Below are 18,581 nucleotides of genomic sequence, written 5' to 3'. Positions count from 1 at the left end.
CCCATATTTATTTCTTCCACCCTCACCCTGCCAACCATCCCTCCATTCATCCCACCCACCACCCATCACACATGTCACACCCTGACGCCCAATTTCTCCACCCATCATTTATCTATCGAAATACCTGCCTGGGGAAGGGGGAGGGGGGTGAGGGAGCATCCAAAAAGAAAATTTTAAAAATAAATAAGTAACAATAATAAAAACAAATGCCCGCCTGTTCGCCTGTCTACTCATCCATTCAAACATCTTTAGTCTCCACTTGCTCATCTGTACATGCTTCTGCTCTCCCAAGAAATGCTTTTTTGTTTGTTTGTTTGTTTGTTTTTGAGACAGAGTCTGTCGCCCAGGCTGGAGTGCAGTGGTGTGATCTCCACTCACTGCAAGCTCCGCCTCCTGGGTTCACGCCATTCTCCTGCCTCAGCCTCTGGAGTAGCTGGGACTACAGGCGCCCACCACCACGTCCAGCTAGTTTTTTGTATTTTTAGAAGAGATGGGGTTTCACCATGTTAGCCAGGATGGTCTCGGTCTCTTGACCTCGTGATCCACCCACCTCAGCCTCCCAAAGTGCTGGGATTACAGGTGTGAGCCACCGTACCTGGTCAAAATGCTTTTTAATAACGACACTGTGCAGGGTCCTAGGCTAGATGGATTGGGCATGCAGAGACTAAAATGAAATCATTTTCTTGTGTTCAAGGAACTCTTGGTCCAAGCCCACATTTACCTACTAGATGACCATGTGCTGAGCTCCTCCTATGAGTCAGGTACTGGTCCAGGCACAGCACAGACAAGAGAATGTAGTTACATCCCCATTTTACAGATGAAGAAACTGAGGCTTGGAGGTTACAGCTTGTTGGATAGGAGCCAGCTCTAGAATCCTGGCTTTTCCTTTACATTTTCACTCTTGAACAAGTCCTGGGGAGGGAACAGGGTACGGGTGTGTGTGTGTGTGTGCGTGCGTGTGTGTGTATGGTCTGGGTTGGCAGGGGCGTGATCAGGGCAGCTCCACTTGCTACTTCTGTAGGTCACCCAAGTGGGAGCTGTATTTGTCCTCCTGAGTTTACCCACACAGACCCTCAGCCAGCATCCACATGACAAAGGCTCCTGGGGCCAGGGACAAACCATGGTGGGGAAGACAAGGACACAGAGAGCCCAGAGCAGGAGCAAGACAGTGCCACCTTCAGCAAGGCCATCTCAGTTCCTGGTGCCAGGCCCCATCAGAGCCAAAGTACCCTGGTGGTCTCCCAGGCACCATATGATACCCATGCGGCGGTGAAGGCCTGGGTCCCACATGGGGGCATGGGTGAACACTGGTAGCCAGGGTTCCAATAGAGAATTCAACTTTCACAGCCAGCCAGGACAGGGAGACCCATCCCACAAAGGCCTGGGTTGGCTCAGCTCCTAGCTGGAGGAGATAGAAGAGAAGTACAAAGAAACCTCATGCCTGGCAGGCCTTCATCCCGCTGTCGGCAGGCCACTGCCCACCAGGACAAAGGGCCACTGGTGGCCCAGGCAGCCAGCAGGGGGCGCTGTTGACAAACCGAAGTGACCTGGGGGGCCAGACCTGAGCACTGTGGAGGTTCCAGGTGTGCTTCCAGGCTCTGTCCTCTCCCTCACTCCAGTGAGCACCCAGGTGTCCCCAGCCAGGATGGACTTCGAGTGGGCTTCTCTGGTTTCCTGGCCTTGGTTTCCCCATCTGCAGAACAGGATGCTGCAGAGCGGCAACTCAGTGACCTCATAAGGGTCTACCTCTCAGGAGGAACTTTCTACTGACATTGTGTCCGGGGGCAGAGCCTGGTGGGCCTTGATAAATGCTTGTTGAATGACAATGCCTGGAAGCCCCAGGCAGGCACAGGAGCTTAGATCCACCCAGCTGGCGACCATGGGGCTCAGAGGCCGTTCTTTTCTGTTTAGTCGTAGTGGGGGCCCAGGTCCTGCTTTAAGAAGGAAACAGCAAACTGGGAGATGGGACTGTCCACCTTCGGGCTGGCCCCATGCAGGGTCACAGGCAGTCTTGCCTGGAGGCCGGTGCCTGGACTGACCTGGCTTCTGGACGGAAAGGTTCCTGGAATATTAAGGGCCAAAGGTGCTTTCAGGTCCCCTATCTACCCCCTCTGCCTCAGCTGGTTTTATTCTGAGGAGCCTGGGGCCCATCAGTGGTTTGTTCAAGGCCAAGGGGCACCAGGCTGGGTCCAGGTCCCAGGGAGCTTTGCTCCCAGGCAGGGCTGCAGCTCACAGGAACCGAGGGGTGAGTGTCTGGGCTTGCGACACCTGTGAGACCCAAGGGTGGGTAGATGGATGGCAGGAGGGACATCACAGACAACAGGGACAGCGGTGTGTCCTGTGTTTCTTAATCAATAAAAGAACAAATGGCTAGTGGATTATGGAGGCACCTACAGGTGAGGTGACATTTTTAAACTGTTGAGGTCAATGATGGAGAACTGCGGTTACTAACCCCAGGAATGGAGGAGATGGAGGCTCCAGTCTCTGGAGTAAAAGGGTCAAAGGCCTAGAGAGCAAAGGATCTCAGGCATAAAGAGAGGAAGGGTGTGCTGAGGGAGGCATGCAAAAGGCAGCTTGTTGAGGGGCAGGCTGGGATCTTCCATTTGCTCTACACCTGCTATGTTCAGGCACCAGGCCAGGCCCTATGCAGTGCTAATTTTCTTCATCCTTAAAAGGCTCAGAGAGGTGAAGAAAATTGCCCAAGGTGACACAGCCGGAAAGCTGCTGGGCTGAGATTCAAACCCTGTACCTTTCCAGCTGTTAATGTGTTGTTCTTTGCACTCCCCACGACTGGCAGTCAGAGCCTCCTGGTAGTCCCCACCTCCGGCTGTGACTGGGCCCCAAGAGATGACCTTCTTGTTCCACCCAACCTGCCCAAATCCACTCACTTGCATCACTGGGCTCCCTGCACACCGGCCACCTTTGGGAGGTGACACGCACCTGGTGGCCAGCAGAGGTCGCCCTTCGCCACAGGAGCGCCACTCGGCTGGGCCGCTGCCTCCGCCTCTGGGCGCCTGGACTCCTTTAAGCCTTTACAAGTCGCTACAAATCCTCCGTGGCTGCAGCTCTGGAGCCGGAGAGGCCGGGCTCCCGCCCAACAGATCACTGTCGGCCTGGCCCCCGGTGCACCCGTGGCCTCAGCCCTTTCTACTGCCCCTGAATGGGGGGTGGGACCAAGCAGGCTATCCCCATCCTGGCTCAGGACCCCAGCCATGTCTCCTGGTGGAGCAGCCAGGAGCCATGCAAAGCTAATCAGCATGGGGGATCAGGACCCTGCTCTGCTGAGTGAATAGGGCAGAGAGCTGGACCTCCGTTTTGCTGTCTGCAAAGCACAGGATCCGGCTGGCCAGCCTTTGGCAGCCTGTCAAATACCAGCCTCTTAGGATTCCCTGTGAGGAGCTCCGGCTGTTCAGAAAACTCCATCCCCACAAGAGGAGAATGCCTGCTTTTGAAGCTGCAAAGCCTGTCCCAAGGCAGGGCTGTGGGGCGGCTGAAGGCCTGGCAGCCCCGGGAGCTGTTCCTCCAGGGCAGCCCAAGGCCACGACGCTGCCCCTTTCACAGCTCTGTGCTTGCACCTTACGCTTGGCTGGGCTTAGTTGGGCAAATGGAAGTTTTTGGATGGTGACATGGGGTCAGCTCGGTCTTCCCAACTCCTGTGGGACGTCTTTCAGGACCAAGCTTCCATTTACACTTCTCACCACCCAACAGAGCGAGGGTGTCTATTCTTGGCGGCGCCTGGTGCAGAAGACTAGTTCAAGAAAAGTTAGCGGCGATTATGCATAGAGGGCTGCTCGGAGGATAGAACGTTGAGAGCTGAAAAGGCCTGGGAACACCCTCCTCATGCCCTCATGTGGCAGGGTGGGAGGCGGAGGTAGGGAGAGGAAGAGGACACGGAGGGCATCGTGAGCAGAGCTGGGCTGGAGCCCCTCTCACAGGTCCAAGTAGAGCCCTGGATATCTCTGGGATGCCAAGGCAGCAAGGAGAGACGCATCTCAACTGTCTCAACGGCTGGGGGAGGCAATGGCCCTCAGCGGGCTCCTCACTGGACATGGGGATGAGGTGCTCCTAGCTGCCCCATAGAAATGTGGAGCTCCACAGGCAGCTAGCTCCCAAGGGTGGCAGCCAACCGAACAGTCAGCTGTCCCAACACAAGTGTTTTATTTCCCACCTTTGAGGCCTCACTAGTTCATCAGTCCACATGATGCACACGCACCCAGAGAGAGGCGTCTGCACAGCATACGTGTGTGTGCGTAGGCACATACACACGTGCCCCCTTGCATACTTCACAGCAGGTATGTGCACATGCTGGATGCCAACACAGATGCACTTGAGCACACACATCTCATGACAGCTTGCACGGGCAAGTGGGGGTCCCCAGGGAGCTGTGTGAGCAGTGGTGTGCAGAAATGATTCAATCACCATGCACATCTGCAGCTTAGGTCCCCTGGGGCAAGCGGTGCCAGTGGCAGGAGTGGGCGGCTCTGCCTACAGCCTGAGAGCAGAGGCTGCGTTCCAAGACACAGCCAGGAGGGAAAGCCTAGGGGTCCAGAGGACATCCCAGATAGCCCCTTCATCAGCCTTAGACTCCCAGAGGGACAAACATCATGAGCCCTGGGCTCAGCAATGACCTGCCAACCTGCACATGCCAGCATCAGTCGGGATCCTTTTTGGCCTCGCCCCCAGCCCTCACCACTCTCAGTCACACCCCTTGTCTCCAACGTGGGGCTGCTCCCTGCCTCCTGGACGGTGCTCTCAAGATCGCACCTCCATGTCTTTGCCTGTGACTGTCCCTCTGCCCGCAATGCGTGGACACCTCCCATCCATCAGGGTATGGCTCAACTGTCACTCTTTCGTGCTCTTTCTTTATTTTTTTTATTTTTTTTTTTTGAGGCGGAGTCTCGCTCTGCCGCCCAGGCTGGAGTGCAGTGGCGCGATCTCGGCTCACTGCAAGCTCCGCCTCCCGGGTTCACGCCATTCTCCTGCCTCAGCCTCTCTGAGTAGCTGGGACTACAGGCGCCCGCCACCACGCCTGGCTGATTTTTTTTTTATATTTTTAGTAGAGACAGGGTTTCACCGTGGTCTCGATCTCCTGACCTCGTGATCCGCCTGCCTCGGCCTCCCAAAGTGCTGGGATTACAAGCGTGAGCCACCGCGCCCAGCCTCGTGCTCTTTCTTGGTTTCCATCCCTATCCCTTCCATGTCCCTGTCACACACCCCCATCTTAGCGGCATTTGCATCTGTCTCTCCATCAGCTGGAATGTCTTCCAGTTACAGATCCCTTAGTCTAGCCCAGGGCTCGGTACTCAGCAGGTACTCATTAGATGGGTGAACAGGCAGGTGGACGCACGCCCATTGCTGGGTGTACATGGGACCCAGGGTGGTGAGAGGTGAAAAACCCATCACCGAGCCCTAATCGGAAGATCCTAGGACTCAGAGAGACACTGGTTACCCCGTTGAGGGTTCCCAAAGAGAGATACATGTACTGCTGGTGGGTCAAGGATGACTTTAGAAGGTCCATGGACAAACCTTTTACATTCTCATAGTCAAGTTTTTGGACTGATAAGTTCATGAATATTATTATTTAGGATGCAGTTAAATTAGGTAGCAATAGTAGACCTAAGTGAATTAAAGAATTGTTTTAAACACAATATGAATGGGATGAAAGTGACCAAGGTTAGGCAAGCACTCATGTAGACTGATGACTTCCTCACCTTAAAAGTAATGAGTACAAGCTCAGAGAGGTGTGGAAGCTGCCTGTGGTCATGTCGCAGGCGGCTCGTGCATTCCCAATCCTCGGTAGCCTGCACCAGGCACACAGGCTGGATGTCGAGGAAGAGGGTGGTGGTGAAGCAAGGACAGTAGGAGAGTAACTTTGTGCCCTATCTCAGGGAAGTCAGAAAGAAGGGCAGAGAGACAGGAGACGAGATGGGGAGAGGGATGGAAGAGGCAGCTCCGGGCAGCTGCACGGGGCCAGCTGCTTCCAGCTCTTAGCAGGACAACTGGAGCAGGCCCTCAGGCCAGCTTGAGTCATTGCATAGGGTGGGGCCCCTGGGTAGGCAGTGGTCCTGAGAGCCAGACCTCCTGGCTGTGAGGTTGTGGGAGGCTATTTCACCTTCCTGAGCCTGCATCCTCATCTGTCAAGCAGGAAAGTCCATCTCCTCCCTGCCCCACTGTGTTGAGGAGCTGAGCAAATGAATACTTAGGGGACAGTGTTTCAAAAAGTGAAATTCTGCATTCGGACCACAACTCTTCAGAATTCAGCCCCTCCTTCCTCAACCAGGGCAGTGCTCCTGTGCCAAGACTTGACACGGCTCCACACTGCCTGGCCACAGAGTTCAGATGCTTTGGCTTGGCACTCAAAGCTTCCGGAAGGGTGGACCCACTTCTCTCCATGATCCAATCTCCCAACACCCATCCTTGTTCACGGGAACACCCATCGTCAATGCTGGCTAGTGGGATAACATAATGTAACCTTGGCATTTCAGAGTGGGGGCTTCATGAGAGTCAGCCCCACACAGCTATGCCTAACAACCTTCCCTGGGACACAGAAGTTAATTCAGAAGTGACAGTTTCCTGGGGAAACACTCAGCGATGTGACCCTGACAAAGGGGCCAGCCCACTGACCCAACCCACACAGGGCTGGGATTCTAGCTGCATTTGGTGTGCCTTGTCTTTCTGGGCACATGACACTTTAGAGGGCTTAGGCTATGCCCTTGAGGCCAAACCCTCCTGCCATCCTCTGGCCATACTCCAAATCCCTGACCTCACAGTGAACTTTCTCTGACAGCTTCTCTTCCCAAGAGGCAAAGGAGGGTTGGATTCAGCTCTGGAGAAGCCTCCTTGGGCTTTCTCTCATTCCCAAGGAGGCCACGCCCCTACACTTTGTTTCCTCAGAGTGGAAAGAGGTACTGAACAACTATCAAACCTGTATGTGCTAAACACTAGGTTCTCTATGTCATATCAGTTAAGCCTCAAAACTCTACCATGCTGTTCCAATTATTATTACAGTACTACAGATGAAGAAACAGAGGCTACTACAGATGAAGAAACTGAGCCTCCGAGAGGTCCAATGACTTGCTTAGGGTCACACTACTGACAAGTGCCAGGATTTGAATCCAGGTCTGATTACAAAGCCCATGTTTCTCTGTATCATGTTTTCCATGGGAATGTGGCAGACCTCCCTCAACTAGATACTGCCTTCCCCATCCCCAACTTCCCTGAGTGAGAGGAAGGTGACTAGCACTGCTGTGGAGTGCTGAGGATGGTGAAGATAGGGAGTCACAGGCCCGTCCAGTGCTGGGCCCAGGCCACAAGCCTCTCCCAGGATAGCAGTGCTCATGCAGTGCCCCTGTCCTGGCTCTGACTCAAGGCTCTTGTCTGTGACTCCAAAGGCTCAGATGCCATGAAGTGGGGAAGAGAGGTGTGAGAACAGTTACCCAAAGGCCCTTGGAGGATATAGGGAAGGATGTGACTGTAGACAGAGGAAGGACCCCCTGACCACCAGCTGGTGCCCTCTAGAAGGCTGTAAATCCCTAGCAGATGTTCCTACACCCTGGCTCCAGGAATGGAGGTATTCTCCATTGTCCCCTCCCTACCCCCAGCTCCCCAAGGCTCCAAATCCCACCTGGCATTCTGCAGGAGCTCCAAATAGGGGCAGGATCAATGTCATCCCCCAGGAAGAGTCAGACAGAACTAGATCAGCCCTTAAGGGCCAGCTGGCATAGGGATGGTAATGCTCTGGTATGCAAGAGGTGGAGGTGGCATCTATACCACCCTTCACCTCCTGCACCCATAGCAGGCATGGCTAATCAATCACTGCACTCTTCTCAGTGAGTCCAGGCATGCCCAGCCAGTCCTCCACACACACTTCTGCACAGCCACTGTTAACCACCTGGTACACAATACATGAGATGAAGTCTTCTAGGTGGTCTATTTTTGAAAAGGCAGTGAACAGAGGCCAGAGAGGGGAGGGCTTAGCTTGAGGCCACCAAGCAGATCCACATGCAAACTTCCCGTTTCCTGACTTTGTGCTCTTTACCCTAAACTGAGAGTCATAGCCAGGTTCTTTTCAAGCTAAGAGCCTCTATGGATGGGTGGGCCAATTTCAAGCAACCTTTTATCACAGTCTCACAGTAGCCTGCAAACAAGTATTATTCCAGTTTGCAGATGAGAAAGTTGAGGCTCTGAGTGGGTAGGTGATTTCTACCTAGCCACACAGGGAGGTGTGAATGACCCAGGGCAGCGGCTGCTCCTCCTGAGCCAATGCGTGTACTCCTTTAGTTAGCTGCTCTTCACTGTTAGTATATATATGTTTTTTAATTTCTAAAAAAACCAAAAAATTGAGGAAACAGAGGAATCAGAAGGCAGACATTTATTTGAGCTAAAAGTGGTAGATGGAAAAACAATGAAAAGTCCTCATGGCTTAGATCTGGAAGTGATCTGGGATCTGCACAGGCCTATCCTAACATTTACAGACAACGAAACGGAGGTCTGGGGCAGGGAGCTTAGAGCAGAGCCTTGAAGGCCCCACTGTGGATCTGAGGCAGGGCCAGGGCCCACACCCAGGCCTCAGGAGCCCCAACTGCCCCAACCACATCCAGTCCACCCCTGCTGATGCCTGCCCAGGCCAGGCCTGCGGTCAGCCCACAGACAGCTCAAACGGGCCTGCCCTGGGGAGCTCCAAGCCGCCTTGGGGGTGGGGGTGGGGTAGGACAGGGTGCCCATGCCAAGTGTGATGGGAACAGAGGCTTGGCTCTTACTAGGAAGCAGCTATGGTTCTCCCTGCAGAGGCCCTGGGCAGCCCCCACAGCTCCCTGTGGAGATTTCTAGTATCCCTAGACCCGGGGGTGGGAGCTGGGCTGAGGCTGGCACAGCAATCCATCAAGCTCTCCTCTCCAGAAAGCCCATGGCACGGGAGGGGCATGTGTCAGCTGGGTCTAGCCCGATCTTCATTTAGAGGAGTCTCTGGGTGTGAGGCTACTCAGGGGACTGAGCCACCTCGGCCCAAGAGTAGAGGGCCCTCATTCCTGAAACCCTCCAAGCACAGGCTGGACACCCCACAGGCAATCCAAAAACACGCTTCCTGGCTGCCTGCTGAAAGCCAACAGAGACAAAAATCACGCTAGGTGCTCCAAAGCTGCCTGGTGACTTGAAAGTCTAATGTGCACAGCACTCTACAGTTTACAAAGCACTTTGGTGTTATAACCTCACGAGTTGACCCATGTTTCACCCCATCTTAGATGGGCAGTATAGCTTAGTGGTTAAGGGCACCAGGCTGCCTGGGCTTACATCCTGGCTCTGACACTTGCTGGCTTCTGTGCCCTGGGGCACAATGCTAGCCTCAGTATACCTCAGGTCCCTCATCCATAAATAATAACAACAGTAACCATAATTGTACAACTTCATAGGCTGCTGTGCTGATTCACTGGGTTAGTGACTAGGAAACTTAGCCTCGCCCTGAGCAGGTGAACATTCACTCTCTAGAGTGCCCTGGTGGGTCTTATCGGCTCCATCAGAGGCAGGAGGAAGCTGGAGCCAGAGAGCTGGGTGCCTGCATGAGAGAGTTAAGCAGCACCACTCCACAGGCCCTCTGGGAACTACACCATGAGCTCAACAGGGCGCCTCAGAAGTCGTGGGTGGCAGCAGCTGAGAGGGAGGCAGGGGTCCCATGCCATTGGCCAGAATGTCAGGTTGAGGAGCTGGAGGGACTCTATTCTAGTGGCAAAGGACAGTCACAAATGTTCCAGAGGGAAGGATGAATTAGGGTAGGAGCTTTCAGACAAGTGAGCTCCTCCAGCAGTGGCCTGGATGCCCAGATGAAGTCTGCCTGGGCACCATCTCTAATAAAGACAGGAGATCAGAGAAAAGCTGTGCTCTGGTGGCTGGGACACCCCAGATGGCTCTGCCCAGATCTGTTTCTTGGAAACCAGGTCCCAGGAGGTGCTCCTGAGCGAAGCATTCCCGGTTAGATGAGTTGGGGAAAGCTGCATCTTCTGTCCTCCTCTGGGAGATCACGAAAGCACGCTCGCACGGGAAGGGCCTTACGAAATTTGGCTTTTCCCAATGTTACTGGATGGCAAAAATGCTTTTTTCACTAAACACATTTTAAAATCCCACAGAACTAGTTTTCCCCAGGACTTGCTTTGAGAAATGCCGACCTAAAGGGAGTGGCCCAAGGGTGGAGAGGCTGGAGGAGAGGCACAGAAGAGGCAAGGAGGGCCAGCTGGCCAGGCAAAAGACTGGGGTAGGGGATACTAGGGGGGTGGGGGACAGGAGGAAGATTCCTAGCTCCAAGCTGGGCTCTGGCCACAAAGGTGGGACCAGAAACAAAGGTGTCTGTGCGAAGAGAAGCCACAGAAAGATCTGAATCCTGGATTCTGAATCCAGTATCATGTCCAGCTTCATGAAAGCCATGGCCACCTCGGATATACCCAACCAGCCATGAGCCTGCCTGAAGACCCCCTGGGCTCCCTCCCCCAGCAAGACTGGCTCTGGGGTGGGAAGAGCGGCCCAGAACACTTCCTGGAAGGGCAAAGGCCAGAGTAGGAAGGTCACATGAGCTGCCTGAGGCGAAGATGACCCTCCCCTGTCCCACCCAAGCAATGACTGCAGCCAGAGGCACAGAAGCCAGGGTGTGTGCAGGCCCAGGTGGCCCAGGTAGCAGGGAGGACTCTCTACCTGAGGCCCTAGAGGTGGGTGGTCCTCCTGCAGTCACGCTGCCATCTCCATTCATAATTCTGAATAGTAACAAGAACAATAGGTATGTCCTTCATTATGTACTTCAGGCAGCATATTTGGTATTTTATGTGAATTATCTTTATAACAATATAGCCGAAGGTAGAATGAATGAGTGGCACCATCTAAAGATGGGAAAACTAAGGCTGAAAATAACTAAGGAACTTGCCTAAGATCAGAAGATGGCAAAGCTGAGATCCAAACCCAGATCTATCAGATTTCAAAGCCCAGTAGCTATCCACAAAACCAAGCTATCTCCACACTATTCTGGGGCTGGGGAACAGGGAAGCTAAGTGGCAGACTGCGCGGGTTCCGGCTGCCCGGGGGGAGGCCCTTGGGTTCATTCATTCTCCAGGCACTGCCCTGGGTCAGCTCTGTACCGCCTGTGCTCAGCCTGGGAGGGACACAGGACACAAGGTGTCTCCTCAGGAGGATCCTGGTCTGGGGGTCCCAAGCATGCCAGCACGCGTACTGCACTGTGGACACATGGCTGACCTCTCTGTGCCCATTTCCTCAGCCCCAGAAGGAAGGGGCTGATCAAGATGTCACTCATTTTCTCCCTGCACCCCAAACCTCTGAGGATGGCTGGGGTGCTGAGCTTTCTGGGAGCCCACTCGCTGCACCAGGCCCCTTCGCATACATCATCCCATCGAATTCTCACTCCAACCCAGCAAAGTGGACACCACAGCTCAGACTTCACAGAAGAGGAAACTGAGGCCCAGAGACATTACACAACTAGCCCAAGGTCACACAGCTGGGCAGTGAGGTTGCTGGGACTGGAACTTGGGTTTATCTCATTTCAAAGGTTCCAGCCTAATCACGCAGCTATACTGGCAGCGTCCACCAGGCTAGAGCCAGGCATGGGAGAGGGAATTTCTGCTCGGCCCAGGCCATATTGTGGTGTGACTACAGCGCTCAGACCCTGGACTCTATGGCCTTGATGAAGTGGGGACGGAGTGAGATGATTCCTAAGGCATCTTCTAGCTTTAACACTCTTGCAGGAGGCTGGGGAAGAAAGGATTAAACAAAAAGAGTAAGATGACATCACTGATTTCCAGAAGCCTAAAATCCAGGTGAAGGCAGACAAGCAGTACTAACCTACCTGCTGGGAGTGCCTACCAGAGGGCTAGACTGCAGAGGCCAGGCTGGGGATCATCCCACAGGCTTCCTGGAGGAGGAGAGGTGGAGCCAGGTGCCAAGGGCCAAGGGGGCATGGCCTCCAGTAGGGGCAGTGTGGCTGGGCAGATGGTTAAGACAGTGGGCAGGGAACGCCTGTCTTATTTTGGAAATAAAACCACATGCTCAGTGCCCCTTTGACCAGTCAGGCTGGCGGGTGGCACGGGGGTCCTTCTTAAGGGAGACGGTATTGAAATGAAGCAGGACTCTCACCATTCATCTGCTTTTTAATTAACTCACCCTGCTGCCTTAAGTGATTCCCTGCTCACGCTCATTCTTTTGAAAATTCCAAAGTGCTATTTCTGACCTGTGATTTACCATTGCTGTACGTCTCTATAAGCAGTGTTTTAGCTTAAGTGGCAGTTGCATATTAATTACAAAGTTAATTATGTGCTGTGTAATCATGCTGTAATTCATTAGTTTACTCTATACTCTGAGAGCCTCATGCTAATAGCAAGATCTGACAGGGTTTCGGGAATCAACAAGAAAGACCCGCTGGAAATCCCAAATGGGGCTAAAAAACACTGGAGGCCCCACCAAGCCCCTTCCTGCCCAGGGCTTCTAGCAGGCACACAGCCTGGGACACGCCAGTCTGTGGCGGCTGGTGAAAAACCCAGGTGGGTCATGTTTTTCCCCCATGGAAGTGCAAGGACAGGAAGAGAATTTGTTTAAAATTACTTACGGAACAGAGAGTCACTTCGAGGTAAAAAATTAACTGCTCAGATCACCCAAAGTGACCCCGAGAGCATAGACCATGGGACAGACCATGGAAGGGCTTGGACAGGATCCAGGGCCAGGCAGTTGTTCAGATGGGAAGACCCAGGCCCAAAGGGCGTGGGTGGCGGGTGTGTGTCTGGTATTTGGATCCCAGTCTCTTCACACCCTTTCCCTCCTCTACAGTGTCCTCAAAAACATCCAGGGACCCGAAAGTGAACACTGGCCACATTTCTCTCTTCCTTCTTTCCTGTTTGGTTTTGCCTCCTAACAGTAACGCTTGGGGTCATCGGGCCTGGCTGGGACTCCTCGCTACTCCTTAGATAGCCTCAAAACCTCCTGACCCAGGTGAGAGTTCCAACCTCCCTGTACAGGGAGCAGACGATGGACAGGAATTGACAGACACACTCCAGATGCTGCCCAAACCTTGACTGCTCTGGGGTTATTCCAGGGTATTCTTTTCTAAAACCATCTCTTCCAAGGTCCAGTGTTGTCAGCCACTGAAGATTCATCCACAATCCTCCAATGGCATTTAAAAGTCAAAGTGAGTAAAGACAGGCCTACTTCAAAAACCCTCCCTTCACCCTCAACTCTGCAAATCTGTGGATCAAATTTCAAGCCGTTGTTGAGGGAGGAGAAGATACAAAGGCTGACCTACCCCGGACATAGCGATCTGGTGGCTGAGACCCTTTGCTTTCCAAATATAAACCTGCTTGTTTTATTTCTGCTGACAGCTGAACAAGGAAAAAAAAAAAAAGATGTAGAAGTCCTTTCCCTTCTGGCTCCAGTCAACAATTGGAGAGAAGGACTTGGAGCCCCAGCTGGCATGGGAGGAGGATAAATAAGAAAAAACAAAACATGTCCTTGTGCTACAGTGGAATGTTTTAAAAAGAGGTGAAAAGCACAAGGTCAGGGGCAGATTGCATTTTCTATCATTTCAGCAGGCTCAGGGAGAAGGCAGGATGCTGCCGACTCAACAATTTTGGGGCGAATCCGTTTTGGAGGGAACTCATTTCGGGGGGAGGGGGGCGTCTTAACAGCTAAAGTGCTGTGGTTTCCTTTCCTGGGAACACACCGGTTTCCCTGGCAACAGAGGAGTCCAGCCTCCAAAGTTCTGATGGGAGACCAAGGCTTGGCCTGGGATGCTCCCGACAATTATCCACAGCCAAGCCTTCACCATCCTGCTCGCCTGGGCAGTGAGGTGGGTAGGAGAGGTACAAAAACGTTGGCTCTGCAAAAATATGGGCACTGGTTCCCGTCTCTCCTGCCTGCACTTGTGCAAGCAGCTACTCATCCCCAGATTCATCACTTTGCAGGGCTTTATGGCTGAGCAGGTAAAAATCCAGGAACAGCTTGGAAGCAAGCCTTCATCTGACAGCAGCTGAGGACCCTGAGGAGGCAGTAAAGGCTCGGGGACCGGCAGCAATGGATCAGCAAAGGCCAGGCTTCGTGCAGAGCACACTTTGGCCCTTGTGCGGCTGGCACAGGGGAACTGGATCAGAAGAGCAGGCTGGGATTTCTAAACTCATCTCTCCTTCCATCCACACTCGCTCACATGGCTCCATTGGCATCTCCTAGACACAGAGCCCATCTTCCTAGAGAGAAAGATTGAAAGGTTTGGCCTGGAAAGACACAGTCCATGGATCAGGTGTGGGAAGGCAGAGAGAGGTGAGTGAGGATCAGAGGGAGGAGAGGAGGCAGAGAGGGGGCTGGCGGTTGCATTTGCAGTGCACTTATCAGGGCGCCTCTGGGAGCTGTGCTAAGTGCTCCACACACATTATCTCATTTAATTTGTTCTCCAGCTGCCAGGTGGGGCAGGCACAATTATCCCTCGATAGAGGGAATTGAGGGGTTAAGTGACCTGCCCAAGGCCACCCAGTAAGTGCATGGCAGAGCCGTGAGTCACACCTGCCAGACTCCAAGGCCTGTTCTCATGCTCACAGCTCACAATGCTGCGTGTGCACATCGGGAGAGGGGTGGGTGGAAGGAGAGGCAGGGGCAGGGAGAGCCACTCTGGCCAGCGCTTTCTGTCCCTGATGGTGGAAGGAAGACAGAGGTTCCTGGAATCCTCCCCTCTGCTCCCCTCCCCAGAACCTCCCCTTTTCTTCTAAACATTCTGCACACTGTCCTCCCACAGGAAGACAGGCCACGGAGCAGAGCCACCTGTCCAGTATTCCACCTCAAGGCAGAGGCAACGCTGGCCGACGTTTCCTAAGGGTCTGATATTGCACCCTTCATCTCCTTTAAACAACCCTATGAAGTAGACAGGAATAGTCCCTTTTATTGAGAAGGCACTGGAGGCTAAGACAGTGTCATGAGTATGTCCAAGTTCACAGAGCTAATAAGGGGCACAGCTGGGATTCCAGCCCTGGTCTGACCCCAAAACCCAACCCTTAACTGATGATGATGATGATAGGATAACAGCCGTGCCTTCCTGAACTCTTACTATGTGCTCTGCCCTGCTTGAAGCACTCTGCAAATATTGATCTGTTTTATTCTTTCAACCATCCTACATAGTACACGCTATAATTAGCTCCATTGCACAGATGGGAAAACTGAGACACAGCTTTGAAAGCAACACAGCCAAGGGCATTGCTAGTAACTCACAGTGCCAATGTTTGAACCCAACCAGGCAGACTTCAGAGCTCACACTCGTAACCCATATAACACACTCTTTCTCCAACCATGGGGATACCCTATCTCCCAGCCTTGCATCCTTCATTCTGGATGGTTCTGGGACCCTGTTAGGGCAGACAGCAGTTTGGGGGCCCAAGTTTTTCCCTTCATAGAGCTCATCAACCTAGAGAACTGGGAAATATCAAGCAGGACCTGGACTGTGTCTCTGCGCACATGGGTGTGTGCGTGTGTATGTGTGTGCATGCACGAGCCTCAGGCCTGTGCTGCGTCCCGGGTGTGCATGCAGCTGATTTATAACCCTCCAAGAAAACAGAATTGCAAATCTCACCCACAAATCTTCCTTATCAAGGTACTTGCGACAGGCAGACACGTCGTGAATTCCCAAGAACAGGCAGGCCTCCCCCCAGCCTCGGCTCCCTCATGCTCCCTGCTCCATGGGGCCTGAAAGGGGCCAAGGGTTGGCTCTGACAGGTCCCTCTGGCTGCCGGCAGTCTGGCCAGTCCACCCCTGGGAGTGGGTGCCAACCTAGGTGGACTTGGTACTGCTTATCAGAAATGCTGGCTCCTTAGTGACCCAGTCCAGGGGGAGCCTCATCAAGTACAGTTCCAGGACCTGCCTGGCTGACCCACCATACTAACTGCCCTACTCCAGCCCTCACTGCTCAGATGGTGAAGGGCAGGGCCTTGAAACACCTACAGACCCGAGGAGAAGGAAAAGAGTGCACATCTAATGAATACGTACCATGCACACACCACGGACAGCACTAAGTGTTCAAGATTTATTTCATTTAATCGCCATGGAGACCCTGGAGACAAGGCCCAGAGAAGTCAAGTGACTGGGCTCGGCCTCAGAAGGCAGGCAGTCTGATTCTAGAGGCTATGCTCGGAACCACTCCGCTGTGTTCTCTCCAACCCTGGGCCTCTTCAAATCCTCAAGCCTCTTAGGGCTCTCAGGCCCTGTCCCTGGCATACATACACTTACCCACTTTCTCCCAGAGGGGTTTGGGTCCACTGGGGTCACCTTGCTGGTATTTAATCCCATCCCAGTGTTCATAGGTGTGGACCCCTGGGAGACATTCCTAGCTCCTGCACACCCAGAACCAATGCTGCTGCACTCTAAGTCCAGCTCACACTCTCCCCCCAAACGCAGCCCATACCTCACCCACAGAGCTCTCTCGAGAAGCAGGCCCTCTTGGAGGTCTGCAATCACCCAGTCGGTACTCCTGGCCCCCACCTTCTCCTGGAGGTGGGCAAGAAGGAGGTGGGTGCATCAGGCAGCAGCTGGAGGCAGCCCAGACTTGGCTCTCCTCTAAACTGCTGTGTGACCTAGGCCAGTCCCCTGCCCTTTCTGAGTTTTGTCTTTTTCATCTGAAAAATGAGCTTGAGTGGATTAAATTGCATGAGTAGGAGATAGCCCTTGCCCCTCAGGAGAGGTGTGCCCACGCATGCACCCACGCATGCGCACATATATACACACAGTTCTGGTAATGTCAGGTGACTGAATTCCCCATCCCAGCCCAAACAGAGCCAGGCACCAGCCCATCCTTCCTGTGAGGTGTCTCTCGTCTCTCTCCAGCTTGGCACTGGGTGAGTCCTGGCTCCTCCTCCTCCTCCAGTTCAGACTCCCGCAGCCCCAAACCTGTAATCCCCAGCAGGGAAAATGACAGCCTTGTCCAGCAGCCGCCCTCAGCTGCTGGTGGGGAGCCGGGCGGTGGCTGTGGTGGTGGTGGCTGGGAGGCGGGCCGGGACACGCAGCCGCCAAGTCAGGGGAGGTCAATGATGGGGACAAATGCCATGGGGACTGTGGGCTGTGGGTAGAGGAAGGATGAGAGAGAAGAGCAGGGAGGGATGGGCTGAAGGTCCCAGGGCTGGCCTGAGGCAGGATGAGGCCCAGAGAGGGTCATAAAGGGGTGTGACCCGGACAGCCAGGCCCTAGAGGACAGTAAGGTGAGCACTGCCCACGGTTTGGGGTTTGGGGAGCTACAAGCACAATGATGCCTGGGCTTCACCCCGGCTCCCTGAGAGGGCCTAGGAACCTTGAGAATGTGCCTCTGGGGTCTGGTTGCAGCTGGTGGGCAGGCAGGTGGCTGCTCAAGCCCCTGGGTTGCCTCTGCCCCAAGGAGGTGCTGGGGTCGCTCCTGCCTGTGCTGTCTCCCCCTCAGAATCCACCGCCACTTGGCGGGAGGACAAGGCTACAAACGGCACCAGTGACACCACAACTGCATCTGCCCAGCTGCTCACTCCAGCCTCCTCAGAAGCAAGCAGCCCGTTTGTAGGCAGGGCCACAGGACCGTCCCCATTTACTAAGGCTTGGAGAAGAGAATGGCGACCTAAGTCAGCCCCTGAGCCTCCTCCCAGGCCCCTTCCCACTGGGAAGGGCCATCAGGAGGCTGAAACCCGGGTGCTCCCTGCTCCTGCCTGAGCCTGCTCTAGCAGGGAGACTCAGGATGCAGGGCCACACTGACTCTCGTACGTCTCAGTGGGAACCCACGGCTCTGCCTCCTGGGAAAGGAACATCCCACACACAGCCACGCTGTCCTGACTCCCTCGTGGCCTTGATGAGTCACCTCCCTTCACTCAGCCTCTGTTTCCCCATCAGAAAAAAGCAGTGGGAGGAGGCTGGATTTGGGGAGGCACAGGCCATGGCGGGAGGGCATTCTAACTGGAGCAGAAGCTGGGGATGGGAGAGCAGCTGGAAACGTGTGCAGGTGTGCTGGCCCCAAACACCAGGCTTGAGCTGGGGCTGAAGTCAAAGTTGCAACTGGAGTTGGGGTCAGCACTGGGCTTCTCTGACTGGCCCTGTCTGAAAGGAAAGTCTCTTGTGGGCACTTGATCCCCCCTGAGCAGGGGCCCCTGTCAGCTGCCCCATCGTCTGGGTCACATGGAGAGACTGGCTGAGGCTGCCTGCTCAGAGGAAGGTGGTGGTGTTTGCTTGGGGCCACTCCAGAGGGGCAGCTCAGGCTCCCACGCCTCTGGGGAACTCAGAGGAGGAAGGGGTGCAGCCCACTTCCTTTGGGCCAGACTGCAAAGGGGCGGCAGGGCCTACTGGGGGATGTCACCCTCAGATGCAAGCCCTGGGGTGACAGCCCATGGGACAGAGGAGGCAGGTGGCACTTAGGCCCTGGAAAAAGGAGGGTTCATTTTGGTATCAGGGAAGCTAGCTCTGGTCAGGGTCAGGGTCATGGGATGGCCCAGGCTACACTGGGCCAGGACCCTCTGTGGTCACCCCCATAGCCACGATCACTCATACTGTCCTAGTAGACACTGGGGGACCCAGCCTCTTTAAGGAGGGTGATGCTGGGGGACAGGGTCACTAGGATG

At 54.2% G+C, this 18,581-nt stretch overlaps 1 protein-coding gene across 5 annotated transcripts in view; it reads right to left on the bottom strand.

Moving 5' to 3' along the window:
* Positions 1-18,581, bottom strand: part of ZMIZ1 (zinc finger MIZ-type containing 1) — a 246,166-nt gene that overhangs the window by 116,441 nt on the left and 111,144 nt on the right. Inside the window, exon 1 of one of the 5 annotated variants that reach the window (XM_058436429.1) lies at positions 13,283-13,303. The exons of the other annotated variants lie outside the window; for them this stretch is intronic. The gene's annotated coding sequence lies outside the window, so the exon portion shown is untranslated. Of the gene's footprint in view, positions 1-13,282; positions 13,304-18,581 lie in introns of those variants that run through there. 5 annotated transcript variants of the gene reach the window in all.

Source organism: Hylobates moloch, unplaced genomic scaffold (genome assembly GCF_009828535.3).
Source record: "Hylobates moloch isolate HMO894 unplaced genomic scaffold, HMol_V3 SCAFFOLD_3, whole genome shotgun sequence".
Taxonomy (NCBI): Eukaryota; Metazoa; Chordata; class Mammalia; order Primates; family Hylobatidae; genus Hylobates; species Hylobates moloch.
The sequence above is the reverse complement of the archived record's forward strand: the minus strand, read 5'-3'. Positions and strand labels throughout refer to the sequence as shown.